Source organism: Manacus vitellinus, unplaced genomic scaffold (genome assembly GCF_001715985.3).
Source record: "Manacus vitellinus isolate BGI_N305 unplaced genomic scaffold, ASM171598v3 scaffold_51_pilon, whole genome shotgun sequence".
NCBI classification, from domain to species: domain Eukaryota; kingdom Metazoa; phylum Chordata; class Aves; order Passeriformes; family Pipridae; genus Manacus; species Manacus vitellinus.
In genome coordinates, this window is record NW_021940620.1 from 1,556,842 (window position 1) to 1,581,917 (window position 25,076).

Here is a 25,076-nt window from a genome sequence, read left to right on the forward strand (position 1 = left end):
CTCTTTTTTTTTTTCTTTTAAACCACCATGCCCGGTCTCTGCCCCTAATTCCCCTCTTGTATTCTATTTGATTTTCAGGAGGGGAACACCCTTTTATCCACCCCACAGAGGAGTACTCACAGAAGCACAGAGTGGATCAGGCTGGAAGGGACCCCAGTGGGTCATGTGGTCCCATCTCCTTGCTCAAGCAGGGTCTTCCCAGAGCACATTGCCCAGGATTGCATCCAAATGGTTCTGGAATATCCCTAGTGAGGGACACTCCACAACCCCTCTTCCCACAGTCTGATTTATGAACCTGTTTGTGAGTCTTCACTGGGCAGAGTCAAGTTTCAAGTGATGCATCTCAGCTGCACTTCTGGAGAAATTCAGGATTTTGTTCTCTCCCCTGATTTCCCAGAGCTGACACGACACCACAGCTGACTTTGTGGAGTGATCACAGAGAGCACTTGGATAACACCCACTGCAGCAGGACCTGCACTCACCTGCTGCCAGGTGCAGGTGGCAAAGCCCAGGAAAAGGCAAAGTGAAATGGGGGGAAACCAGAAGAGAAAATCTCTCTCTTTAGAAGTCCATCACTGAAATGCTGAGGCTAAGCAACTTCTCTGAGTTCGTTGTTAATAATCTACAAATGACAATTAATTGACAACTGCTGGCAGCTCTCTGGGTGAGGATCTGTTGCACGAGACAGATGTCTTTATTTGGAGTTGTGTTATGGGAAAGATGGGTTATGCTCCTACAAGCCACCCATTAGTTCAGCTGCTCAAACAAATAATTTTCTTGATTCACTGTAATACTTAAGACAACAGGAAGCCCTTTAGTTCTCAGAGGAAAAAATGTTACAGTTTTATATAAATTTTTTTTGGTATCATAAAAGATCGACTTTCATCAGTTACTTCTTCATAGTTATGAGTTGCTGTTGCTGTCATTTTAATGTTAGATATTGTTATAGAAAGAGAAGACACAATATTTCTTTCTGGTTTTGCTTTGTTTTAGTAAATTGTGAGCTGTGATTTAAGTTTCTGCATTAGGGTTTATTTCTGTCTCCCAGTGGGATAATACAATCCACAATATCTCCTATTGCTTTCATTTTTAAGAGAGGATGGATGAACCAGCTCATCTGTATGTCCTGTATGAAGTTAATTTAAATGCATATTTTGACTGTTATTTTTTTCTTTAATAGGAAAAGGATATTATTTAGGAGGAGAACCAAAGATGAGAAATCCCAAAGGTGAGTTTCTTACTATACAAATTCCCAGGCAATAAATGAATGAATATCCTTTAAATTAGGTGAATTTTAATCCTTCTGTGGATGAAGTGCCCCTGGACTGGCTGTGAGGCCGAAAAGGGCACCTCTCCCCTTCCTCTCATGAAATCTCCTGTAATAACTGACTGGGGATCACTGGATGGGCTTTAACACATCTTGAATGCATTTGATAGCCCATATGTTTAGAATTTGCTCATGTAGCCATATGTTGAAAACTTCCCCCAAATGCTGCTACTTCTTATTTTTAGGGCTGTTTTGAAGTTCTAAGAAAATGACAGTCTAATGGTGTGACCCCTTCACTCCAGGCTGTGCCAAACATATTGTAGGCAGTCACTCCGTGGTGACCCTGCAGAAGTGGGAAGTGTAGGAGTGAACATTAATAGCAGAGAGAAGCTTGGCAAGTGACTGCAGGCAGGGAAATGAAGGCAAGTGTTTGGGAGATGCTGTGACTATTATCTTTTAAGTTAATCAAAGTTTCCTGCTTTGTTTCCTGTTATTATCATTGTTTCCTCGTGTTTTCTGAGCATCTCCCCACTCAGAGGGGCTGGGCTTTTTTTTAGAAAGCTTTTTTTTTTTTTTCCCCCAGATATAGTTATTTTTCTCCAGCAAAATCAGGTCCTCGTTACTTTAAAATCATAAATTTTGAGCTTAATGATTAAATGAAAAGCTGTGTTTAGATTTGAACCCTGAGACATGCACATATTTTGTGGTAGCCTGTTCTGAAGTCAGAATGACCCCTCGTAGGAGGATTCATAGTTCTCATTTCCATCATTGCCAAAGCACTCAGCACCTCTCTGAGCAGGCAGGGGCCTGACTCTGCCCCACCAAGAGCCTCCTTAGAGCAGACCTGACCCAAGCTCTGTGGATTTTTGCTTTCCCACAGAGAAGTAAGTGCACATTTTTCATTCTTCTATCACTGACATGCTTGGAACAACCTAAAATCCTCACCTGCTGAGTTTACTTCCCTCAAGCATCAGAAAACCTCCCTTCCCCATTCCTTTGAAGAAGTAAAACCAGAATTTCTTTCTCCTTACCACTAGTTTTTTTATTTTTGTTTTGTTTTCTCTTTTGTTTTTCCAAATTGCCTCATGCTATCAGAGAAATGTCTTTGTGCTGTCAGGGTAACACTGTGTTGGGTGTTAGATTCTTTGCAAATGTCCTGTAAGGGCTTGCTACCCAAAATAAAGTCTTTTAAGAAGTGAAAAGTGAAACAGGTTATAATACTGGACTTTATTAGGTGTATATAATAATAATAATATTAATAATACAATGTATTATTGTAGCCCATCTAGACAAAGAGGTTCCTTTCCCTTTTCTTGGTAATCATTGTGCAAGACCATTCAGAAAGGAAGGATATTTTAACTGAGAACCAAACTGTAATCTCTCTGTACAAAATGTTGCAGATCATTAACATACAACCCTCTTCTTTTGCTCACCACTACAATTTTATATATTCATCTTTAGGACTTGCTCATGCCCTTGCATGTATTAAGTCTTTTTCTGTAGAAATGATTAGATTATGGACCTCTTTTAAGTTCATCACTTTCCTTTTGAACAAGGGAGATGTGAGTTGAAACTCATAAATTATCAGTGGTTGCTTCCAAAGTGGCATTCACTGGTGAGCCAGGCTGGACCAACTGCAAGACAAAGAGACAAATAGGTGGTAGGAGCTCCCTCCCACACCTGCATGTGCTTGCAGTGGGTATCAAGAGCAATAGCTGAAGCTGAATGAATAATGCAAAATGGAAAGAGTGTCTTTTCTTCTCCGTTTTCTGCTCAAGAGCACATTATGTGCTCACGTTGGCTGGGAAATGCCATTTTCCCCATCCCTTTGTGCAGGCACGAAGCAACTTAAACTGAGACTGAAAGGCAGCAATCCAAAAGCATGCAAAGGAAATCACTGTCTGGACTCAAATACATTAGAATATGAAACATGGCAATATAAAATGTCTAATCCTTCTGTCAGTGCTGAGTCTTTAGTCTAAATGCTAAGTGGGAATGCTGTGGCCCAGCGTTTAGACTGAGGAACTTGAACCTGATAGAGGGATTAGCCACCTGATATGACAAAGAGAAATAGCCAGAGTTATTAAAGTTAACAGTAAGAAAAACTTTCTAGAGGGAGATTAAAAGCTTATGCTTCTGAATTTAAACCAGAAGTTTTCAGACAAGTGTTTCTCTAGGTCTGGGGCAAGAAAACATAAAATTGCAGAATGATTTGAGTTGGAAGGGTCCTTAAAGCTCATCCAGTGCCACCCCTGCCATGGGCAGGGACACCTTCCACTAGCCCAGGTTGCTCCAAGTCCCGTCCAACCTGGCCTTGGACACTCCCAGAGATCCAGGGGCAGCCACAGCCTCTCTGGGCAACCTGTGCCAGGGCCTCCCCACCCTCCCAGGGAAGGATTCCTTCCCAATATCCCATCTATCCCTGCCCTCTGGCAGTGGGAAGCCATTCCCCCTTGCCCTGTCACTCCAGGCCCTTGACAAAATTCAGCACAGACACAGCACCCAGCAGGCTCATGGCTTTGGTTCAAGTGGGACATCAGCTGTGATGGAGATTAAACGAGGTTTAATGCAGCAACCAGTAAATAGCTGAGTGTTCTGTGCTCTCTGTGCCCTCTGCACTGACCCCAGAGAGCCAGCTCTCTGTTTGCTTTTGCGTCTGTCTGACTCAGGCAGTCTGAAGGTAATTTTTCAGCAGTGAGTTAGAGCCACCACAGCACAGTTAACAAACTGCCTTGATGCATCAAGGCCTCCAACGTGTTAAATATTTTGCAGTTTTTCTGCCAGAAACAAAGTTAATGTGAAAATACGTTTTTCGATGCTCAGGCACGTTCCAGACGCTCACCACCAGACTGATACATTTGAACAGAGAAAATTCATTTATAGAGCTGTTAGCAGAAATGTTTGGAAAACATGCTTGGTCTGTTATTTCCCAGAGCAGAGGGAAGCTCTGCATGTTCTCCACTGTACTGCTTGGTCCTGGCTGTCCCCAGAGTACCCCAGGGCTGGCTGGCCCAGAACCTAACCTCCCAGTTCTGGCAAAATAGGAAAGAATTTTACTTTTAAACTCAAATCATAATTTATAGTTTCCTTAAGCAACTCTAGGAGGCTTTCAGGGCTTTCCTAGGGTTAGCAGCTTCAAAGCCCAGAATCAAGTTATCTTCCATTTAACTCCATTAATATCAGTCAAGCCATGTAAAGGAGAAGTTTTATTGTTGGTTTAGATTCTTATGCTGTAAAGACACTGTTCAGAAGCCTCTAGCAAAGCAGGAATTGTTTCAGCCCCTGCTGCAGGTGGGTGTCTGTCGTTTGAGGGTCTGTCCCTTGAAGAAGCTCTGCCCAGTGATGGAGCCAAGGGTCACAACAACCTCAGATCAGTGCTGTTCTCCCTCTGAGAGCTGGCTGTGGGTCTGAAGGTCTGCAGGTACCTTTGGAAATGAGGGCTCTGACCATAAGGGCAGAGCAAAACAAGAGGGAGCTGGAGGTGAGGCAGGAACCCTCCTTGCCCTGTGAGGGGTGGACAGCTGGGTGCAGCTGACTTGGCTGAGAATTGTTTAGAATTTGCTCTGCTGACCTGAAGGCAAGTTTTTTTTTCTCAGTCTCAGATCTGAGGGAAAACCCAGTGAGAGAAGCTGTGCTGGGCATTCCATGATGGAATAAATATTGTTATGCAGCTCCTGAGCATCACTTTTAGCCCCACGGAGAGCCTGAGCTGAGAACAACCCCCCAGAGAGCAGCTTTGATTTTACACCTTGGAGAGGCTCTGCTGTGCAGCAGGAGCTCAGCTGGACCCAGAAGATGTTTTGCAGCAGCTGCTCACCCTGGGAGAGGCTCTGCAGGTCCCCCCTGCTCCTGTGCTGTGAGGTTTGTTTGGGCTCTGGGAGCTCCCCACACCATGTCCTTCCCTGCTCCATCCCTGGAAAGGCTGCAGGAAGGTCCTCTAATGGCTCTGGCTCAGTTTACTCAGCCACAGGACGTGTCTAATACCTCTTTGAGCAGGTTAACACTCAGCATCAGGAGCAACTTCTGCAGTGCCCTGTGATGAGCAGTGCCATGCAAGTGCCAAGTGTTTCTATAATAAAGCACTTAATAACTAAGTGTGGCTCTCAGAGGGGAAAATCCATGAGTAACTCTGCAGTGGAGAGGGCACTCGGTTCTGTATTGCTGTCACTGCTCACTGAATACCCTGGAGAGATGTTTGAAATGAGTGTGATATCTTCCAGGGAGATCAGGGTACTTCCAGAGGGATTTTGCTCAGAAATCTGTGAAGCTTCTCTTCCTATGGCTTTTGATGGCTTATATCTTTCTCTATTTCTCTCATAATCCTTCATTAGGTTTTGTCAAACTGTTCCAATTGCTATAGCAACCCTAATGAAAACTTGCTCCCTAAATAACCACACCAATTTTATCAGGTCAAAACCTGCCCTTTACAGCTAATTCGCTGCCTTTTCACTGCACTTTTTTTCCCTCTGAGTAGGGAGTTTGCAGTGAGAGGAGCCCAAAATTATTAACCCAAATATTTTTTTTTTCTCTTTTCAGCTTAAACAAAATGGTTTCTTTTCAAGTCCTGTGCATTCAACTAATGTGTGTGGAAGGACACACCCTCTTGTTCCTGCCATGCTCTTGCTGGCTGACCTCTGTATTTAGAGCAAGGTAATGAAAGTTCATCATCATTACAAACCAGTGTGTGTAAGGTTTCTTTCAAATGCCCTATAAATCCAATGTGTAAGGTTTCTTTCAAATGCCCTATAAATCCAGGGAGAGGGTGTGGTGCGTGTTTTATGATAAAATTTCTACTATTTCATGAGATCTGATCTGGCTTGAATTCGAGTCTTTAACAAGGCAGCCCATATTGTATCTGCAGCACCCCAAAGCTCTCAGTCACTTCTTTCACATGGAAATCCAAGACCAAATTTTGCAGTACCTTTGTTGGCATAAGAGTGGGTCTATAATTGAATAGTAAATGTCTCTTTTGCCCTTTCCCTTCTGGAATAATATCTCCTGTGCAAGTAGGAGATTTTCTTCCAGCTTCTGCCAGTGAATCAGCTCTTTACGTTGGTTATTTTAAAATAATTTAACTTTATGGGTTGGGAGGAATAAGATGAAAATAAAAGATGAGTGGCAGGGTCTACCCCAAGTTTCAGCTGCAGCCAAAGAGCATCAATAGATATTCCCCAGCTGGACAGAGATGAAATTATTCTCTTTAGCTGGACAAAGAGGTTTTTTGCTAAACGAATGACTGAAGTCAAACCTATAAATGACAGCACCCTAATAATAAAAACACCATATTTCACAAGCTTCGAACAGAAAGCAGGGGAATGCAGAATGAATTCAGCAGCTGAAATAGTCTGCCTGGTGTGTATTAAGGTACTTTGAAAGGGTATTGTGAAACTTCCATTACATCTTCTTACATTTTACATGAGCAGAGGCCTTCCTATATTTCTCCACAAAAGGAAATGAAAAAACTTTTCCTCCTATTGGAGAAAAATGGTTAAACACCCCCTGAGACAGCACATACATTCCCAGATCAGAAAAGTGCCCAATAAGCACAATGCTAAGGAATCTGGCCTAAAGGACTCTTTTCCTTTTGCTGGCAGACCCCCACCAATTCCAGCACAGGGACTTCATTGGGGATGGAATATTTGAAGATATTCAAGGAGTGGAATGGAGGCAGATTCCCAAATTTTGCTAATACTCAGTGCAAGTTTCATGCTCCATGGTCTTCTCTGCTGGTTCCTGTGCTGTTCTCCTGTGTGTCTTGCTCCTTTTGTATGTTGTGTTCATTGTGTGCCCTCTGACCCCTATGCTGGGAGAAGACTCCCAGTGGTTTGGGAATGGCCTCAGGTTTCACCAGGGGATGTTCGGGTTGGATACCAGAAAACTCTTCACTGAAAGAGTGATTGATCACTGGAACAGGCTGCCTGGGGAATTGATGGGGTCACCATCCCTGGAAGAGTTCAAAACATGAGTAGAAGTGGCACTTTGCACGGGGGTATTTGGTCAAAGGTCGGATTTGATGATCTTGGAGGTCTTTTCCAACCTTAAGGATTCTGTGATTCACTTACCCAGAGGATGGCCTGACCCAAATGTCATTGCTGTCCTCTGTAGAGTCTCACCCCCTGCTCCCAAACAGCCATGAGGAGTTTGGGAGGGAGGAGCAACACTCACTTTATAATGGTGAAGTGAATCAGAAGGCAGCAGGACTCAGTACCAGAAATACTGTGGGGCTGGAGAAACAAGGGGGTGTCTGTAACCTGAGGAGTGTCTTCCCTGGCTGCAAGAACTCCCCCAGCTGAGAACCTTGATGAAGCTGCCCCTGGCAGTGCCCTCACTCCCCTGCAGCTCTTTCCAATTTCTTCCACTGTCCGACGAGATTTCCATCACCCACCCACACATCTTGTATTAAACCAGCACACGGGGCTTTCTGGAGAGCAAGATTTGTGTTGCCTGGGGGACACACCCTGTAAATACCATCCAGACAAAGCCTGACTCTGCTGGAAGTGGTGTGTTGGTGGGAAGATGGTGTAGGTGAGTTATATGTATTTTGTAGAAGTCAGCAGCTCAAGAATTGCCAAAAGCATTGTTATTTTACACTGCAGGCTGGTAGCAACCCATCAAATGAAAGGGGGAGGCTGGAGGCAGGTGTGCTGAGAATTCTCTGGGAGACAGCAGCTGCAGAGAGAGAGGTCTGCAAGGCAAAGTCAGGAGAATCATGTCTGAAATCAAAGCAGGTTCTGATTAAAGTGGGAATATTTTGATGCTGGGGGAATTTAGTGTAGGAAATTACAGAAAGCCAAAAAAGATCTCTAGAAACAACGTACAGATTCAAATGGTGCTGCTTTAGTGACTGGAAGACATGGTGTGCAGTGAAAGCAGAGAGGTTGATTCCCACCTCAGCAGCGTGGCAGTGCAGCAATGATTGGCATGGTTAAGCCAAACTTCGAAATTCCTCTCAGAAAACACTGTCCTAAATTCTTTTTTCCTATACTCATGTGTTCATTTAGAAGTCTGTTCACTAAATACTTCATAATAATCTTATGTCACCTCAGTCTTACAGGAACATGCTGGTACTCAGGAACTTTGCTTCCCTGTGTTACAGGATTTTGATTCCTTTTGTAGGTTCCTTGAGCTTATTATACATTTAATAAGCTGCTGTGGCCCACTGCATCATCTGGAATCTCTGCAGTGAGCAAATGCTGCTCTGCTTTAGCTTCTGTTGATCATGACAACCAACCCACTCACATTATTTAGATCACTAATCCCACGAAATAACTCAGTGTCACTCTCTAAAGCAGATAAAAACCCCAAAACAAAACTCTCTTCTGAAACATAACGTCAATCACAGAGAACAGTTATACATTAAATGTTGGCTGCAGGGAAGGAAAAAGCCCAAACCTCTCAATTTCACTCAGAAAAATCTCTTTAGTTGTGAGTTTTCACTAAATGCTGTCGAATTCAATACATTCAGGAAGGTAAATTACCATTTACCTGTAACTCTTCTGCAACACACGGCACTTAAAGCTTCCTCAGCCTGTGCCCACCTCAGCCAGGAAGAGAGGGGAGCATTTCCAAGCCAGAAAACAGTAACTTCTTCCACCCAGTATTATTTTCTGAGAAAGAGGAATTGAGATATCTCCAGTATTGAAGATTACTTGAAAATAAATGTTTTGCTGGCTGAAAAAATTCCTTTGAGATTTTCCCCTTGCCAAAGCCCATTTACATTTTCAGTCTTATTTAACTAGAATTTTTCCCACATCTGTCGCAGGAAATTAGGGGTTCATGTTCTGGAAATTGTGTTTCAGGAGATAACTCCTGGAATGAGGAACATCTCGCCAGGAAGGAGGGTTCTCTCCTGCACACCTTCTGTCTCTCCAGGAATCCTTTGGGAGGTAAAAGCTGTCTGGGGGCAAGTTTCTCATCAGCAGCATTTCAGGGAACTTGTGTTTAGCTTCTTTTTTCTTCTTAAGTGGCAGCAGCTGAGCACAGATGTCTGGATTGGCAGCAATTCTGAACCCAATTAACCCAGTTAATGGCACCAGAGCCCTTCATGAAGTGAGGGATTATTGCAAGCAGACGTGGCACAGCCACTCACCCCTGTCGTGTGCCCTGGTGTCACCGAGAAAATGAGCGGAGGTAGGAGCAACCAAGTGATTAGCTGTTATAATATTGTTAATTAAGCACCAGTAGGAAGTTTGCCACTAAAATAGAACTAATCTCCATCTATTTCTCTCTCCCATGTTTGGCACTGTGTTATTAGATCACACAAAACAGTCCCAGTCCAGTCTCTGGGTAACAACTTCGTAAGAAGGTGTGAAAATGAAGCAAGGTGAGATGTGGGAGGTGTAACCCTGCCATGGGGCACTCACTGAAGTGAATGTGTGGCAGATTCAGACTAAACAGCTGCAGGATTTCACTGGGGTCACCCATTCCTGCCTCCCTGTGGTGGTGGGCTGTGTGTGTTTTTGTTCAGGACACCGAGCTGGAGCAGCCAGGAGATGTAACCTGCCTGGACTGCACAACTCCAGCTGTGCTGGTTGGTAAGATTGCACATAAAAACAGTCATTGCAAAGTGCTGAATGGTTTCTCAGCTGCATAAACCAAGGAAATGCAAATAGCTGATTTTTTGGGTAGGTCTTCCTGCAATCTCTTCTCTCTCTTCTGTCTGTTTAACAGCAGCCTCAGCCTATTTGTGGTCCTGGTGGATCCATGCTGTTCTACACAAGTGGTTCGTATAATTTCCCCCAAATTAACCAGCTCAGGACTCCTGCCACCCTATTCACTGGTTCAGTTTCTCCCTTGAGTTAAACTCCTCTTTTCTGGGCTGTGCCATGAGGCCCATGTTGCTGAGGGTTAACCTGAGCAGCAGAGTGCTGTGGGAAATGGCACAGTCAGGGAGCAGAGCTGCTGCTGCAGAAGGAAATGCTAAAGCCGTGTTTCAGAGGAGATTTTAAGAAAACTACAGATAATATCCTGGCCTGTGTTATCCATTCAGATAAAATTGAGTGTAATCCTACTCCTATCACTACACCACTAAATGTATTTAAAGGAAGAGATTTATTTCCCCTCCTATTATCCTTCTTTTCTCCTTTCCTCTTGCACTCTGTGCTACTTAGGAGTCCGAAAATGAATAGTTGAGCAAGAAACTTCTGCACTCCCCCCTCATCTCTGGGAAATTTCTGAGCTAATGTTCATGTATTTCAGTGCTCTCTTCCTTCCCTCTGCTATTATGATTCAGGACTTCAGAGACCCGTTTTGTAGGCAGGCTTTAAAGGTTACTCCCTTTAGTACCTCAATACCTCTTACTCGAAGGTTATTCTGCCATTTTTTCCCTCAGAAGTCTTCAATTTTTGTTTTAAATGACAAATGTCTCTTCCTGCCTTTTTGAAGAGAGCTCCTCCTTTCACGGTGCTTTTATTTTTGCTCACAATGAGCTGCAGCAATTATTACCAATTCTTTAGGTGCTGTGCTGACTGGCAATGAGTGGTGGCCATGGACATGCAGGTCTTTCTGCATCTTCATCAAAATTCAAGACCAAGTCTAGGCTTAGCCCTCTTCTTGGTATTTTGAGTTAATTTTTGGGAATAACTGAGAAATTGAGCCTTGTCAGGACAATAATGCTCATTATGTAAATTGTAATCCAGAAGAGGCAGCATCATTTGGATTTTGAGTTGACAATTGCCTCTGATTCTCTGCCTTCAGGACAGCATGACCCATCTCCTGCTGAGCTGAGGTCTCAATATCACTTATCCCCCTGAAAAGGGGGATTGAATTCATGATTTCTTGCTTAGTTACATGTCATGAAGGAAAAGCAATAACATTACACGATTTATGTAACTAACTGACAGTCCAAATTTTAAGGCTTGAACATTGAATATTCATGCCATGTTTATTTGAGCTATTATCTACTGGGGGGGGGAGAATGTCAAGAATAAATTCGACATCTTCTCTCGAACATTTAGGCAAATAAATTATTGGTTAGTCTGAATACTTATCTGGGTTTTACAATTAAATCTAGGTGTGGTTGTGCACAGGTAGTGGTTGTGCACAGGCACAAAATGTGCTTTAGGAGGGGAAAGAATTAACTATTTAAGCAAAATACCTTCACTTCCTCAGGGAACAGTGGAAATGCATTTCCCCTTGTACCCAGTACAAAATATCCTTGGGACAAAAGGAGAGCCTTTTCTCCAGAAGAGCAAATACTTGGGAACCTGAGGAAGAAATGCCTTCACCATGGCAAATGTAGAGCAGCACTTAAAAAGGGCTGTCTGCTGAAATAAGGAGATTTGCAGAATAAAGAGCAAATGCATTTTCTCATTACCTGGGATGAAAAGGCACTAAGATTTTCATTTTCAATTGAATGTGATAAATTCCTCTTTCTAAGAAATAATCTATAAATTGAAAAGATTTATAAATTCCTCTAAAAGTCACATTTTCCCATAATATGCCAGGCAAGATGAGAGGCAGGTGAGCTGCTCTCTTGTGTCCACCTTTGTGCACGGAGTCTTGCAGTAGTGCAGGAGTGAGATGCAGCACCTAATGAAGTTAATAAGAACATTTCAACTTAGGGCAATCTCTGATTTATTTTTATTAATTTTAAGCTTATTCTGTCCCACATGTTAGGAAGGGATTTACACTAATCTGACAAGTACTGAATGATCTGGTTTAAATCACTGGCTGCTGCTGGAATGTTTGGAAGGCAGACAAACCATGTCAGCTTTGTTATGTAATGGAATTCAAAGACTGGAATTTAGGCAAAGTCCCAACACTTTTGTTGAGCTTTTTTTTAAGTTTATGAAGACAACTACCCCTCTGTCTGTCTGCATGTGAAAACAGTGCAAAGGCCTTTCTTCCTCAGCAATGCCACTCTGAGCCATGACATTGAAGACAACTGCTTTATTTAATTTTTTTGTTTACTTATTATTTTTATTTCTTTCTTTTAAATGTTCAAAAAACAAGCAGACGTGGCTCTTTGCCATATGGTTTAGTGGGCATGGGAGTGTTTGGTCAAAGGTTGGACTTGATCTGGGAGCAACTGAGGATAAACACCTTTTGAACACCATATATATGTGTGTATATATATGTTTGGCAAATAGAATCTATCCCAAGATATCCATTTTTTCCTTGTCCATCTGAGGGATGTTACTTCAAGTTTGAATCAATAAGGTTTCATTTCAGCTCTCCAGCCCTGAGCTTAGAGTGAGGACATGGAGAAAATGCAAGTTTCCTGCCCAGTTCATGTGTTGTTTTTTCTTGGTCTGTGTGTTTTCACCTGGGTGTTTGCACTGCAGGAACACAGCAGAGTATTATGTTTTTTGGAGAAGTTATGGAGCTATTTGGCAGTATAACCTAAAGAAACCATCTGTGAGTGACTTGGACTTGTAGCTTCAGTGTCCTCAAAGGCTGTGAATAATTACCTTTCTTACTGCACTTGAAGGGCTGGTACCCTTTGTCCCAGTCTCTACCTTCTTGTTAAGAAAAAACCCCCAGTTCCTTACATCTCACCAGCAAGGTTTTCCATTCCTGGTGCCATATTGCTTCATTCTCTTTGAGCTTGTAATGAAGGTCTGCTCCTTTGTCTCATTCTCTCCCTTTGCTCTTCCCCCTGTTCCAGTGTTTGATTACCAGGGACTGAATTTGTGAAGTGTATTTAAATGCTTAAACCTTTTTTAAGCACCTGACTGACTTTGTTGTTTTTTTTTTTTCCCTACTGTGATTAGGATACAGGCCCGAGTGATTAATCTGTCTTCTTGAATAATGACAAAAATGTTGCATCAGCAGGAGAGGATCTAACCTTTGAAAAATTCCCCTGGGATCATCCCTTTCTGCTGGGGATTTCACTGCCAGTCAGAGCAGTTAATAAAAAAGGGAAAGCCAATAACACTGCCAGAAGTTTTTGCCACATGGAAGTCAGAGAATCAGTGAGATGCTGTCAAATGTAATGTATGGCATTATTAATATGAAGAATTTCAGATCAAAACGGGGCTTACTGTCCCAGAGACTGGGTCGTGTGGAAGTGCCTGAGGAAGTCTTCAAGTGGAAAATCCAGAGGGGAGCGCTTGGGCAGAGTTTGCAAAGTCATTAATCTTAGTATTTCAGGGGGATGAGAGAGTGGAAGGCAGGAGAGGAGATGCTCCAGCTGTAACGCTGAGTGTGGATCAACCTTTGGCCTCTGAGCTCTGCAAGATGTGGGAAGCCTGTTCCTCCTGGTGGGCAACGTGGGTGCCTGGGCAATGCAGGGAGTGGGGAAGGAGCCCACCCAACTGCCCATCTTGGCTGCCTGCAGCACTGAGGCACCATCATCACAAAGGACCATCTCAGCCTTTCCCTGGTGCTTTTTGCTCCCTTTTGTGAAATGTCACCCTGTGAGAGCAGTGGTTCCAACCCTGCAGGGACTCACAGTGCCTGGGAAGAATTCATTATGCAGTCGTCATGTTTTCATGCAGGCCCAGACTGTTTATTTGTTTAAATATTTGTCTTGTTTGTTTCGTGTAAATGATCCCAACCCTCGTTATCCAAACACGCTGTGTAAATTCATCTGGTGCAGCTGCTGGGAGAGGAGGCAGCTCAGGGAAATATCCACCAGGCACCCTGAGCCCCCATGGCTTGGTAACCTAAGGAAGCTCTTCAACGTCTTCTGTTGAGTGCACAAATCGTTTGACAAATCCCATCTTACTGTCCGTGAATTATCCACCAAAAAAGTTGCTTTTTAGGTATTGGCTAGCTTTAAATAATTTCTCAAAGCTGTACAGATTTTCTTGTGGATGTTTCATGCCAAGATCTTTCTTTGAGAGCAGAAGGGACCTGATGGGCTCCTGGGAATCCTTCGTTCCTCCACTGACCATAACCCTTGGAAGCAAATTTCTGCTGCACACATTTGGCTTCAGGAATTTCTTTGCATGAGTGTTCCCAAGTTCCTCTGCAGGAGTCCCTGGTACTCTGGGCACCCCCTGTGCCCTGTGGCCCTGGACTCTTGCTTTGGTCCAGCTTTGGGACTGTGACTGGGTGGGGGGTTCCTGCCTGGAGACCTCACAGGGGATGAAGGGCTGAGAAGGAAAAGTGCAAAATTTGGTAACAGCTTTGCTTAGATAAGCTCAGCACCAGGTTTGTGTGATAATTTTAAAGCAAAATTGATTCTCATTCTGCTGTGTTAGAGGTTTGGTTTTTTATTTAATTTAATTGTCTTACATTAAGGGCAGCTAAAACACAAAAAAAGATGGTTCAAGTAAGGTTTGCTGCTTCCTTGTGACTTTTGCAAGGAGCAGTATTGCTGTACCACAGCAGAGGAGGGAAGGGCAGGTAATGGAGTCATCAACAACATGACTCTCCATCCATTTTTACCTCTAATAGTTTTTTGGCGTTTTTTGTTTTTGGACAGCAATACCTGTAGGTTTTAGTTGGCCATCAGGTTTGGTTTTTATTTTGATGGACCAGATTTTCTTTCTGTAATTGTCTCACTGTCCCAGCAGTATTAACTGGCCAACAACAACTTTATTTTCTCTCATTATGAGCAGGCAGGAAGCTCTGTGACAAAACACTGAGCTGGAAAAACCCTTTGACACCACGACATGGATTCATCCCATGAACACTGTGCCTTTTCCCTTCCCCGTCCCTTCCCTTCCCTCTGTCCTTCTCACCATTGTGTCTCTGACCACTCTCTATAACTGAGCAGTAAAATAGGGGAAGATTCCTCTTTCCAGGTAAAATGAGATGGAGTCTTCCTCTCTAGATTCCAGGGAGTTGTTACTTTAATATTTCGCATTTCATACAGATAATCTCTCAGCAACAGAAGGGCACTGCTACAAGATCCACCTGTGTCCTTGGCCATTTTCCTGAACTCCCTCATTGTGAGGGGTCATTTCCAAGACACCAGGAAAAACCCCTTTTCCTGCTGGAAGTTTTCCCAGCTCTCTAATTGGTGTTTCTTTTTTTCCTCATTACATGTCATGGGCTGTTCATCAAGTCCTGCCTGAACTGCAAAGTGATCTTGAAATGTCTCAGCAACTCTCAGGCAGCATGCCCTGGTACCAGGGGAAATCAGGGACTATTTGCTTCCTCAGATACTCTCCCTCATAATGTAATTGTGCAGCTTTTCAACAAGGATTTAAAATACTTGTTGACATGGCAGGGAAGGTCTGTTCTGCTTCTCATCCTGGTGTCTTTAGGGGTTGCTGTGTTCCTCACAAGTCTAAACTTTCAAGCAGTGAGATTGTAAAGCTCCTCATGCTAATAATATTTGTCTTATAACACTACATTATAAAAAAGTAAGAGTGAAATGTCATTGCAGCTGAGAAAGGTTGTACCTGGAAGATTGGTTCTGCTGTGCAGCCAAAATACCTACTGTTCTTTATGGTGTAAGGCCACATAACTAAAATCTGAAGTGGCACATTGCATTAGATTTCCTCGAGATAAAAATCATCCAGTGCTCTTCCTGTGATGTCTTTATTTCAGTAGCATCAGAGCATCAAAATATTACTGCCTACTGATCATCTGAGAGAAAACAGCCAGCATGCCTTGAGTGAGACAATATTGGGTGCATAAAAATGTTCCTATTTTCAGTAAACCCTGCCAGTGGTGGAGACACTAATTTGGTTGCTTTAAACTTGCCTTGCACTGTTTGATTACAGAAAGGCTTTGGCAGCAGAAGTACAAGGACTTGTTCAGGGGACATGCTCTGAGTGTTTTTAGTTAAAGCCAAAGGGGATGGAGACACTGTCCTTCAAAGTGTGGGGCACCATGTATTATGTGTGGCTCTGCTGTGGGAGTGAACTCACCTGCCTGGTTTGGTGTCAAAATCACCTGGATGATGGACAAACACACTGGGGCAGCTCAGGGCTGTGTCTGAGCTCTGGGAGGGCAGAAACAAGGCCACACCAGGATCTCAGCACCATGCAGACAGCCATGGCCAGACACTTCTTCACAAGGACTTTTTCCAAGGACATGTAGTGATAGGACAAGGGGGAATAGCTTCAAACTGAAAGAGGAGAGATTTAGATTAGACATGGGGAAGAAATTCTTCCCTGTGAGGGTGGTGAGGCCCTGGTTGCCCAGAGAAGCTGTGGTTGCCCCATCAATGCAAATATTTAAGGCCAGGTTGGGTGGGGATTGGAGTAACCTGGGATAGTGGAAGATTTCCCTGCCCATGGCAGAGGGAGGGGAACTAGATGGACTTTAAGGACCCTTCTAACCCAAATCATCCTAGAATTCTATGATTCCCTGAGAAAAAGAGATTTCCTGAAGCCCATGGTCTGGGATCTGGTTAAAATATGTCTGTTTTCTCAGCTCCCAGGCTGCCAAGTGTGTCTAAAGAACTGTGGAGATCCCTGCCTGAAAGCTGTGCCCCCCTCACTGCTCTGCAGAGTTATGATGACATTCTGCCCAGAAATGACTAACCAGCAACAGTCCATCCATCTGTCTCCTGAATCCCAAATGGAGAGCACTGACTTGTCCCATCACATTTTGCCACAGTGATGCACAGTGTGAGATGTCAGGCTGCACATCCCCCTCGTGACTGGTGAGATCTGTGTTAAAAAGGGGGATTTAAAACAGGCATTGCTTGATCCTTTGGTAAATATTGGAGCCATGGAAATATCTGCAGTGTATCTTTATGCACATGGAGGATAATGCTCAGAAAGGACAGGGATGCTTTTTTTTTTCTTGGATTTCTGGAAATTCTGACCAATAAGCCCAATGTGGAACAATTAAGGTTTTTGCAGTTGATTGTGCTCAGTAGCAAGAAATGGAGAGGAGATGTTTTCACTCCAAAGGTACAGTAATATCCCACTGGGGTATCCTGCCCTCTGAGCAGGTGCTGAGCTCTGGATCTGTCCTGTTACAGTCCCAGCACTTCCCAGAGCTGCAACAGGTGATGAGGACTCTTTGTTTGTCAGAAGAAGAGACAAATTGCAGGATTTTTTCAAATCCCTCCAATATATCTGTGAGCATGAATGACACTGCTGTTATCTCACTGGGTGTTAGAAGTGCTACCTTTTTTTGTACCTTTTGATTTTCAGCTGTATCTCTTCATTTGAGCAGAGAGCTGTTTCCCCCACACCACTGTGCAGAGATAAACCCTCTGTTTGGGTCTGTGTGGGTCTGGGAGGTGCAGCTGGTGCTGGGAGCCTTTTCTTCCTTTGCAATGCATCATTTCTGTCTTTCTCTGGAGAGGTGCCTGTTTAAAATCTGCATTAAAATATGCCATGCAGGCCATGGGCAGAGGAGAGAACAGACTGGCAGCTCCTGCTTGGAAGCAATGCTTGGAATATTGGGAAGGGAGGAGAAATGACATCTGTCATGGTGGGACCCCTGAGCCAGTGTTTTTTGGGGTGGGCTGCCACGAGCGAGCAGGACACAGGAGTGGGCAGTCACCCCCATGGGCAGCTCCATGCACAGACTGGGGTATGGGCTGGCCCCGTGGTCACCCCCCAAATAAAAAAAATAATGGCAGGATTAAAAAAGGGAGCAGAATTAACACCAGATCAAAATATCAGGTGGAGAATTAATCAAGGAAGGAAACTCTCTGAATTGATTACACTGAGCACAAATTCCACCTAGATGGCATTTCTGAACCCAGATGAGGAGATGAGCATGGCGGGAATGTTAAAGTCATGTTTTTGTGATTTATTTAGCAAGACCTGCTCAGGCCAAAAGGGGAGGGGGAACGACACTGGCAAAGATGTTGTTCCTTGTTGGAGCCAGTGACAGCTTGGAAGCAAGTGACCTTTTGGCACTGGGGGTTAAAATATGAGCAGACAAAGAACAGCATCGGGTACTTGTTAGAGCTGCCACCGACCCCAAATCACACCCTCAGAACAAGCACAAGTGTTCAGCTTCCCCACCTCCCATAGCACAGCCTCGTGCCATGCTATAATCATACACAGCCCAGCAAAAATGACAGTCTGCTGGTTTTGCAAGTGTTGAGTCCAAAGAAAATGCCATATTTTGATGTTATTTTAACACACCTGGAGAATGCGGCCTCCAAACTGAAATGTAGCACTGGCTGCACGAACATCCAAGTGGTTTTGCCATTTCCAAGCTGGGTTTGATTTATTGCAAGGGTACAAACCCAGCAGCATGTGTGTGTGTGCGTGGATTTGCAAAGAAGCCAGTGAGGACTGAAAAAAAAATCAATGAGAAGGAATTTAAACTGTTGCAATTATCATTTATGTTCCTTTGATTTCAAATCCATTAGCAGACACCAGGGAAGTAACAATTAGGTGCCAAGAGACTGAAGGACAGGTCAATTTAAGAATAAAGAGGTCGATTTTCCAGCAAAAGATATCAACAGAATCTCATTTAATTCAATTCAGACATTTCATTTTATTAGAGGTAGATTTGCTATGCTACATATCTCTGGTTATCCCTGCAAAGGGACATTAAGGGCATTTTGCCATTAACTCTGTAAGGGAGGGTGAAATGGAAAATACAACATGAGAATGGCCTCTTGCAATTGTCTTTTAAACCTGAAATGTTTGATTTACAGATTCCAGGACAATTATCTACCCACACAGCAGCAAGGAATGCCCACCCAGCTGATGGATACAAACACTTGGGAAAGGATTCAAGAACCTGCTTTGGGTTTAAGTTAAATATCAGATCAGGTGGGTAATGCAGGGCAATCCCTGGGGCTGTGTGTCCTCCTCTGAGACAGTGAGGTCTCTGTGTGAAGAGAAATCTTGGACTGGATTGATCTGTAGATACAGGTGGTTTATGTTGATATCTAGATAAAGTATATACATACACACAAAAATGCATATCTATTTGGTGGTGGTGTTACTGCTGTGGTTCTCTGGCCAGTCCCACTCCCCCACATCCCACTGGTGCTGGGAAAAGCTGGGGGGTCACCACAGCCCTCACCTTCAGCTCAGCCCTCCCTGGGGCTCACGTTCCTCCAGCGCTCAGCCCTGGGGAATGTTTTCACGCACTGAAAATGGCATTTTTACGTGACATTCATTTCAGCTGTTTGTTCTTGTTGTCCTTATTTTCATTAATGAGGACACGGATATGGGCCCGTGTGCCATGACTTACTGCGCTGGATCCAAAGTGAAACGGGAACTTGGGAAGATAAAAGGTTTTCTAATGCTCCATCAGTCCTGGAGCTCGCTAGTCCTGGTTCTATCTTAAGCTTTAAATATTTGCATTAAGATCCAGATTGCGAGTAACTGGCCTCAGAATAGCATGTGAAACAGGAATTTTAAATGGAAAGCGGAGTGGCAAATGTGACGTTCTGGAGCTGGGCTTATCTGAGCGTGCAGCAAAGATGCAGTTGTGTGCTAAGGCAGAGACTCTGCTCAGAGGACGTTCAGCAGTGCAGGCTGGATGCTTTTTTTCCTGCCTGGGAATTGCAGGCTGCCTTCCTGCCATCTTCCTTTCATAATGCATTTTAATCAAGTCACAGGATGGCGAATTTGCAGTCAATCCAAGCCAGGAATCTATAATCTCATCCAGAATTACTTTATAAATAGAAACAATTTAATACTTCTGTGCAAATTTATGTCCACTATGTGGTTGGGATTTAATATGAAATGTGCTTTCTGTGCACCTGGATGGGAAGTGGATAAATGAAAGCTGCAGGAATGATTCAATTTGTTTGTCCTGGTCGTGTGGGGTGTGTTCATTGCATTGATTGCTGTTCAAGGCAGGCCCATTAAGGACACCTTCTCTCACATTCTCCGTGGCAAAATCACATTAGTTGAAGCAGCTCACACACAAGTGGTGCTGTACCCTATATAACGAGGAAATAATTAAACAACCAGACATTCCCATCAAAATATGGGAAAGAGGAGCCAAAGCTATTGTGGTCTCTGCCCTTTGTTTCCATGTTTCCATGCGTGGGGTGTGCAGGCAGGGGCAAGTGCTGGTGTGACCATAAAGCACTGACACCATCCTGGAGCACAAACGAGGTGGGAACTGAAGGTGAGTGTGTTTGATAAACTCATTTAGATGATGAGGTGGAGATGAGGGTTTGCTTGCAGTGTTGCTGGATGTGTCCTCCTGAGCAGGGGCCCCTTACACCAACTGGGAGGGGGTGCTCTGAGGGACAGGACTGGCCCAGGCTGTTGAGGTCCACAGCTTGCATTTGCCATTGGAAAGACTCTGTCTGTGTGATGTTTGTGTTTATCAAACAGTCCTGTGATAGGACCTGAGGGAAGGGCTGGAGCTGTGTCAGGGAAGGTTCAGGCTGGATGTCAGGAAAAGGTTTTTCCCCCAGAGGCTGGTTGGGCACTGCCCAGGCTCCCCAGGGCAGTGGGCACAGCCCCAAGGCTGCCAGAGCTCCAGAAACATTTGGACAGCACTCTGAGAGACAGGGTGGAACTCTTGGGAATATTCTGTGCAGGGCCAGGAGATGGACTTGATGATCCTGGTGGATCCCTTCCAACTCGGGAGATTCTGTAATTCCAAGATTTTGTGTATGTCTGTATTTCCAACCCCTCCTTTGCTCCCTCAGGAGCTGGGGAGTGAGAGCTGCTGTCACACAGCACCCACACTGCAGCCTCACAGAGCAACAGGAGCTTCTGAGGGATGTGGGAAGAAGAGAACATAAACAGGGAGTTCAAGGTCAAAATTAGGGCTGGGGAGAAAGGACAGAAAAATCACAGCAAATAAAAGAACTGCTGACAGCAATGGGAAATGAATCATTTCATACAGCAGCTATTGCTGAGAGCTCTTCCAAAGGACTGCTGGAATTACTCACTTTGTGCTAATGCAAAGTTACCTTCCCAAGCCCTGGCAACTGCTGATAAGAGTAAGATCAGCACAACTCTCTGCTACCTGAATGGGCTCAAAGGAGATGTGGAATAGCAAAGAGATGTAGAACCTCCCATAAAACCTCATTCCAGCCCCCTGCCATGGGCAGGGACACCTCCCACTAGCCCAGGTTGCTCCAAGCCCTGTCCAACCTGGCCTTGGACACTCCCAGGGATGGGGCAGCCACAGCTTTTTGGGCAAAATATTTATATAATGCAATTTAAGAATGAAAAAAATATCACAGTGTGTAGGCAGAGCTGTATTTTTTAAAAGAAACACATACACTTAGAAAAAAGCAACATTCAGACAGAAAGGCAAGTGAGAAGGAACTTTACTTTTTATTCAAAATACTGTAGAGGTCTGAGGAATTTTTTTGAGGTTATGTCGCCCTCTCCACATATAATCAAGGATTTATGAAATGAAGCAGGACTGGGGGCAGAGCTTTTGTTTCATACCTTCTTCTTGGCACTCTTCATCCTTGTTCATGCCTCAGCAACTGTTTTTTTATTTAATTTTCCCAGAGCAGTTAAAGACAAAACACAGATCAGAGCCCTGAGAGCAGCTTTAAATGCAGCTGAAGCCTGCACTTGACTAACTGCACTGAGAGTAAAAATGTCCTGATTGAGGAGATTACTCCAAGTTTAACTAGACACCTGTGAAAAATATAGCTCCAGAGATGATAAATCAACAGTATTACTGCTGGTTATTATTAATTTGGGTCGTTGGCCTTTAAAGGGGACTTTGCTACCTGAAGTTGGATGTTAGAAGGCTGGGCTGCTCTGAGAAAATGGGGTTTGGGATGGCATTGTATCACACAGGAGTTATTATACAGAAAAGTTTTAAAAGCATCCCTAAGGGACACTGATCTTTCCTCTTCTAACCAAAACTCCTCATCCATGGCTAGACCCTTCCCTCACTAGACTGATTGAATTTACCTCCCTTTGCCATGACCTTGTCAAGGGTTCTGCAATGATAATGAGATTGTAGATACTTTCAAAGATAACATTAATCCAAAGATACCTAATTAATTATTGATAAATTAACCCAATATACCTCTCTGCACTGTGGGGCAGCCCAGGCTGAGTTCCTTTGGTTTTCCATTGGGAATAGAGTGTGGTGGTCTCTCCAGAGTCTCCCAAACTGCTTGTGCCCAGGGTTCATACCAAGTTTTCTTTTTTAGAAAATAAGTGTTACAAGTTCCTAACCCTTGTATTTTTTTAAGTCACTTCTGTTTATTGTGCTTTTAACCATCAGATCAACTACATTTGCGTTTTGGGCTCAGAGTAAAATCTATAAATTTATTTTCATTAAGAGGATTATTTTGTTCTTGTCCAAAACAATGCAGCAAAGCATCACAATTACTCTGAGTGATCATTGTGAGTGTAGCCACTAATTAGTGACTGATTTGGGGAACAAAACAATCCACTTGGGAAACATGATAATTACCCACATATTTCTTTGGGTCAGGCAGCCACGTTACATCAAACACTAGATTTATTATTCCATTTAAATAATTTTGAAATAATTAAAATTGTGTTGTGCATCTGACTGAGCAGATTCGAGATACAAAATCGTGCATCTAAATTATGAATCAAGTGGAGCATTGCCCAAAAATACGAGAAGTGAAGTACTTTTCTCACTTCTGAGGCAAAAAGGAGGGAATCTGTGTTTTCTGCATGACCATATTTCAACATAATTATCATTTTGTTTCTGTTTGTTTTCCTGTGCCTGGAAATGTGCTAAAATATAGGTCCAAGGAGTACTAGGACAATGTCACTACCTCTGCCTTGGTGGCTGTTTAACCTCAGCAGATGCTCACAGGAAGATCCAGGTGCTGCTGGGATGTCACATCCTGTGGGTGCAAAGAGCTCCATGTGCTGGATAAATAACTCCAACCTCTGCCCAGAGACAGCTGCTCCCCCTGGCAAGGGAATGTTTATTCCCTAAATACCAAAACCCGGTAGGGTTACACCAGATATTTGAAAGAATGATGTTCTGAATCACAGAGTCCAACCTCTGACTGAGCACCCCCATGCCCACTAAAACATCTCATGAGGTGCCACATCCTCTCATTTTTTAACAGTTCCAGGGATGGTGCCTGCACTTCCCTGAGCATCCTGTTCCAATGCTCAACCACTCTTTCAGTGAAGAAATTTTTCCCAATATCCAACCTGAGTGACAGGATTGGTTAACCAGGCTAAAAAAATTTTTTAAAAGTTTGTATAACAGGTATCTATTAGTGGTTTTAGAACACGAGGGGGACACACAGCATCCTCCACAGGACCCAGCCTGCCTCTGTGGCAACAAATCCCACCTGTTTGCAGAAGGCAAGCAGGGCAGAGGGGTGGTGTGATGAGAGGCAAACCCCAGCAGAGCATCACTGATCCCACAAGCTGGGTGGTGTGTGCCCCCAGCAGTGACCCCTGTGCTCCCAGGGGGGATCCACAGGGAAGGCACAGTAACATCTTTCTCTCATTTCAGTATTTTGATGGTTCCCCCCCCCAGTTTCTAGCAATTCCACTTTGCTGCTGCTCTGCCTCTCCAGGGTTTTTGCTGACAGGACAGAATGCTGGTAGCAAACACATTATTCATTCTGATTGAATGCCTGGTAATTACGTTATATATTTTTCATTTCTCAAATTAAACCCCTTTACTATTAGGAACAGATGTTGAATTCGGGACTCTTGTTGACTGTTAGTGTGACACACACATGAAATGTTTTGAACGAGAAGGCTGATTGAATTTCAAATATGCTGATCAACACCGGTGGAGTTGAAAATAATTGAAAGTGGGAATAGCTGAAATGCTTCCAGGGAGAGAAGACAGAGGTGGGGTTTGCTTTTCAAATTTCTGAGACCATAAATCATGTTAAATTCTGCAGACTAAATACAATCATTTACTGTATGTTACAACACCAAACATGAGACTTACAGGGTTGTTACTTCAAAATGGCAGGAGAAAGGAATTTAAAAAAAAAGGCAAAAGTCTATTTTCAAATCAAGACTTCAGATATCACCCATGTGCTTGTAGGAGCTTGTTTGGGTGTTTGTTTTGGTGGGTTTTTTTGTCAGCTTATTCAGTAAAATTACATATTTCAGGAAATCTGCCCTTATTGCTCACCAAGGTGTCCAGGTGAAGGCTGAGCTGACTCTTGCTGTCCTTTCACCTGCAGAAGGCCCCAAATCCCTTTCCCATCCTGGAGAAGGTGATGGCTTCACTCTGCAAGGGCTGGTGGTGAAAAGAAGTGAGGAAATTATTCCAAAGCACCCAGGTGAGGATCAAAATCTCCAGGCTGGAGGTAAGGGCAACCTATACCTGTTAAAATAAGGAGGTTTTGTTTGGCTTTTGTTTTTAGCTTCTGTGGACAGATTTGTCTGTACATGTATTTTGCACAGGAGAATAAACCCCTCCTCCATGTATTTATGAGGCAAATGTCCATTTTAACCACAATGGAAGATTTTGCAGCATGACATTTTCCAGTGACTCTGTTGCTGTGACCCCACTCTCCTGGACTGGTAACAACTCTGGAATGCTCCTTGGGACTGACAGATGGATTCTGCTCCCACACTTGCCCTGATGCCACTGGAGGTCTGGCATGAAGTCTGGAACAGCAGTTCCACCAGCCTATGATGTGGTTGTTTTCCAGCTGTGCAAAGGTGGTGAGTGCCTGTAGATCACTTTCTTACATAAGAATTAGCAAAATTCCTGTGTTACATGTAGAGTTTTGTAACCTGATTTTGCAGGGTTTGTTGCATACAAGGAATGAAAAATCTGAGTTTGGAAAGTAATACAGTAACAATTGCAATTAACCTCCACAACCCTCCAGGTAACCCCGGGGTGTTGAGCTTTAATCACATTGCTTTTGATTTAGTTTAGTGGCCAAATACTGTTCTTCCTAAAACATTCTACTGCATTTCTTCTGCAGCAAAATGCTTTAAAGCCTGAATGTTGGTGCCAGCTTGACCCCGTGTCAACTTCTACCAAGAGGTAAAGACACAGGGAAAGGAAATCCAGGTTGAAAAAGCAGTTTCTGAGCAGGTACAACTTTCATTTGTTACAAACCACTTTG

The 25,076-nt window shown here is 43.7% G+C and overlaps 1 long non-coding RNA gene across 1 annotated transcript; it reads left to right on the plus strand.

Moving 5' to 3' along the window:
• Nucleotides 1–576: 576 nt before the first annotated feature.
• Nucleotides 577–24,281, plus strand: LOC108641112. Its single transcript, XR_001921763.2, has 4 exons — nt 577–664; nt 1,181–1,228; nt 5,804–5,917; nt 24,180–24,281. It is a non-coding gene; the product is annotated as an uncharacterized LOC108641112 (long non-coding RNA).
• The last annotated feature ends 795 nt before the right edge of the window (nt 24,282–25,076 follow it).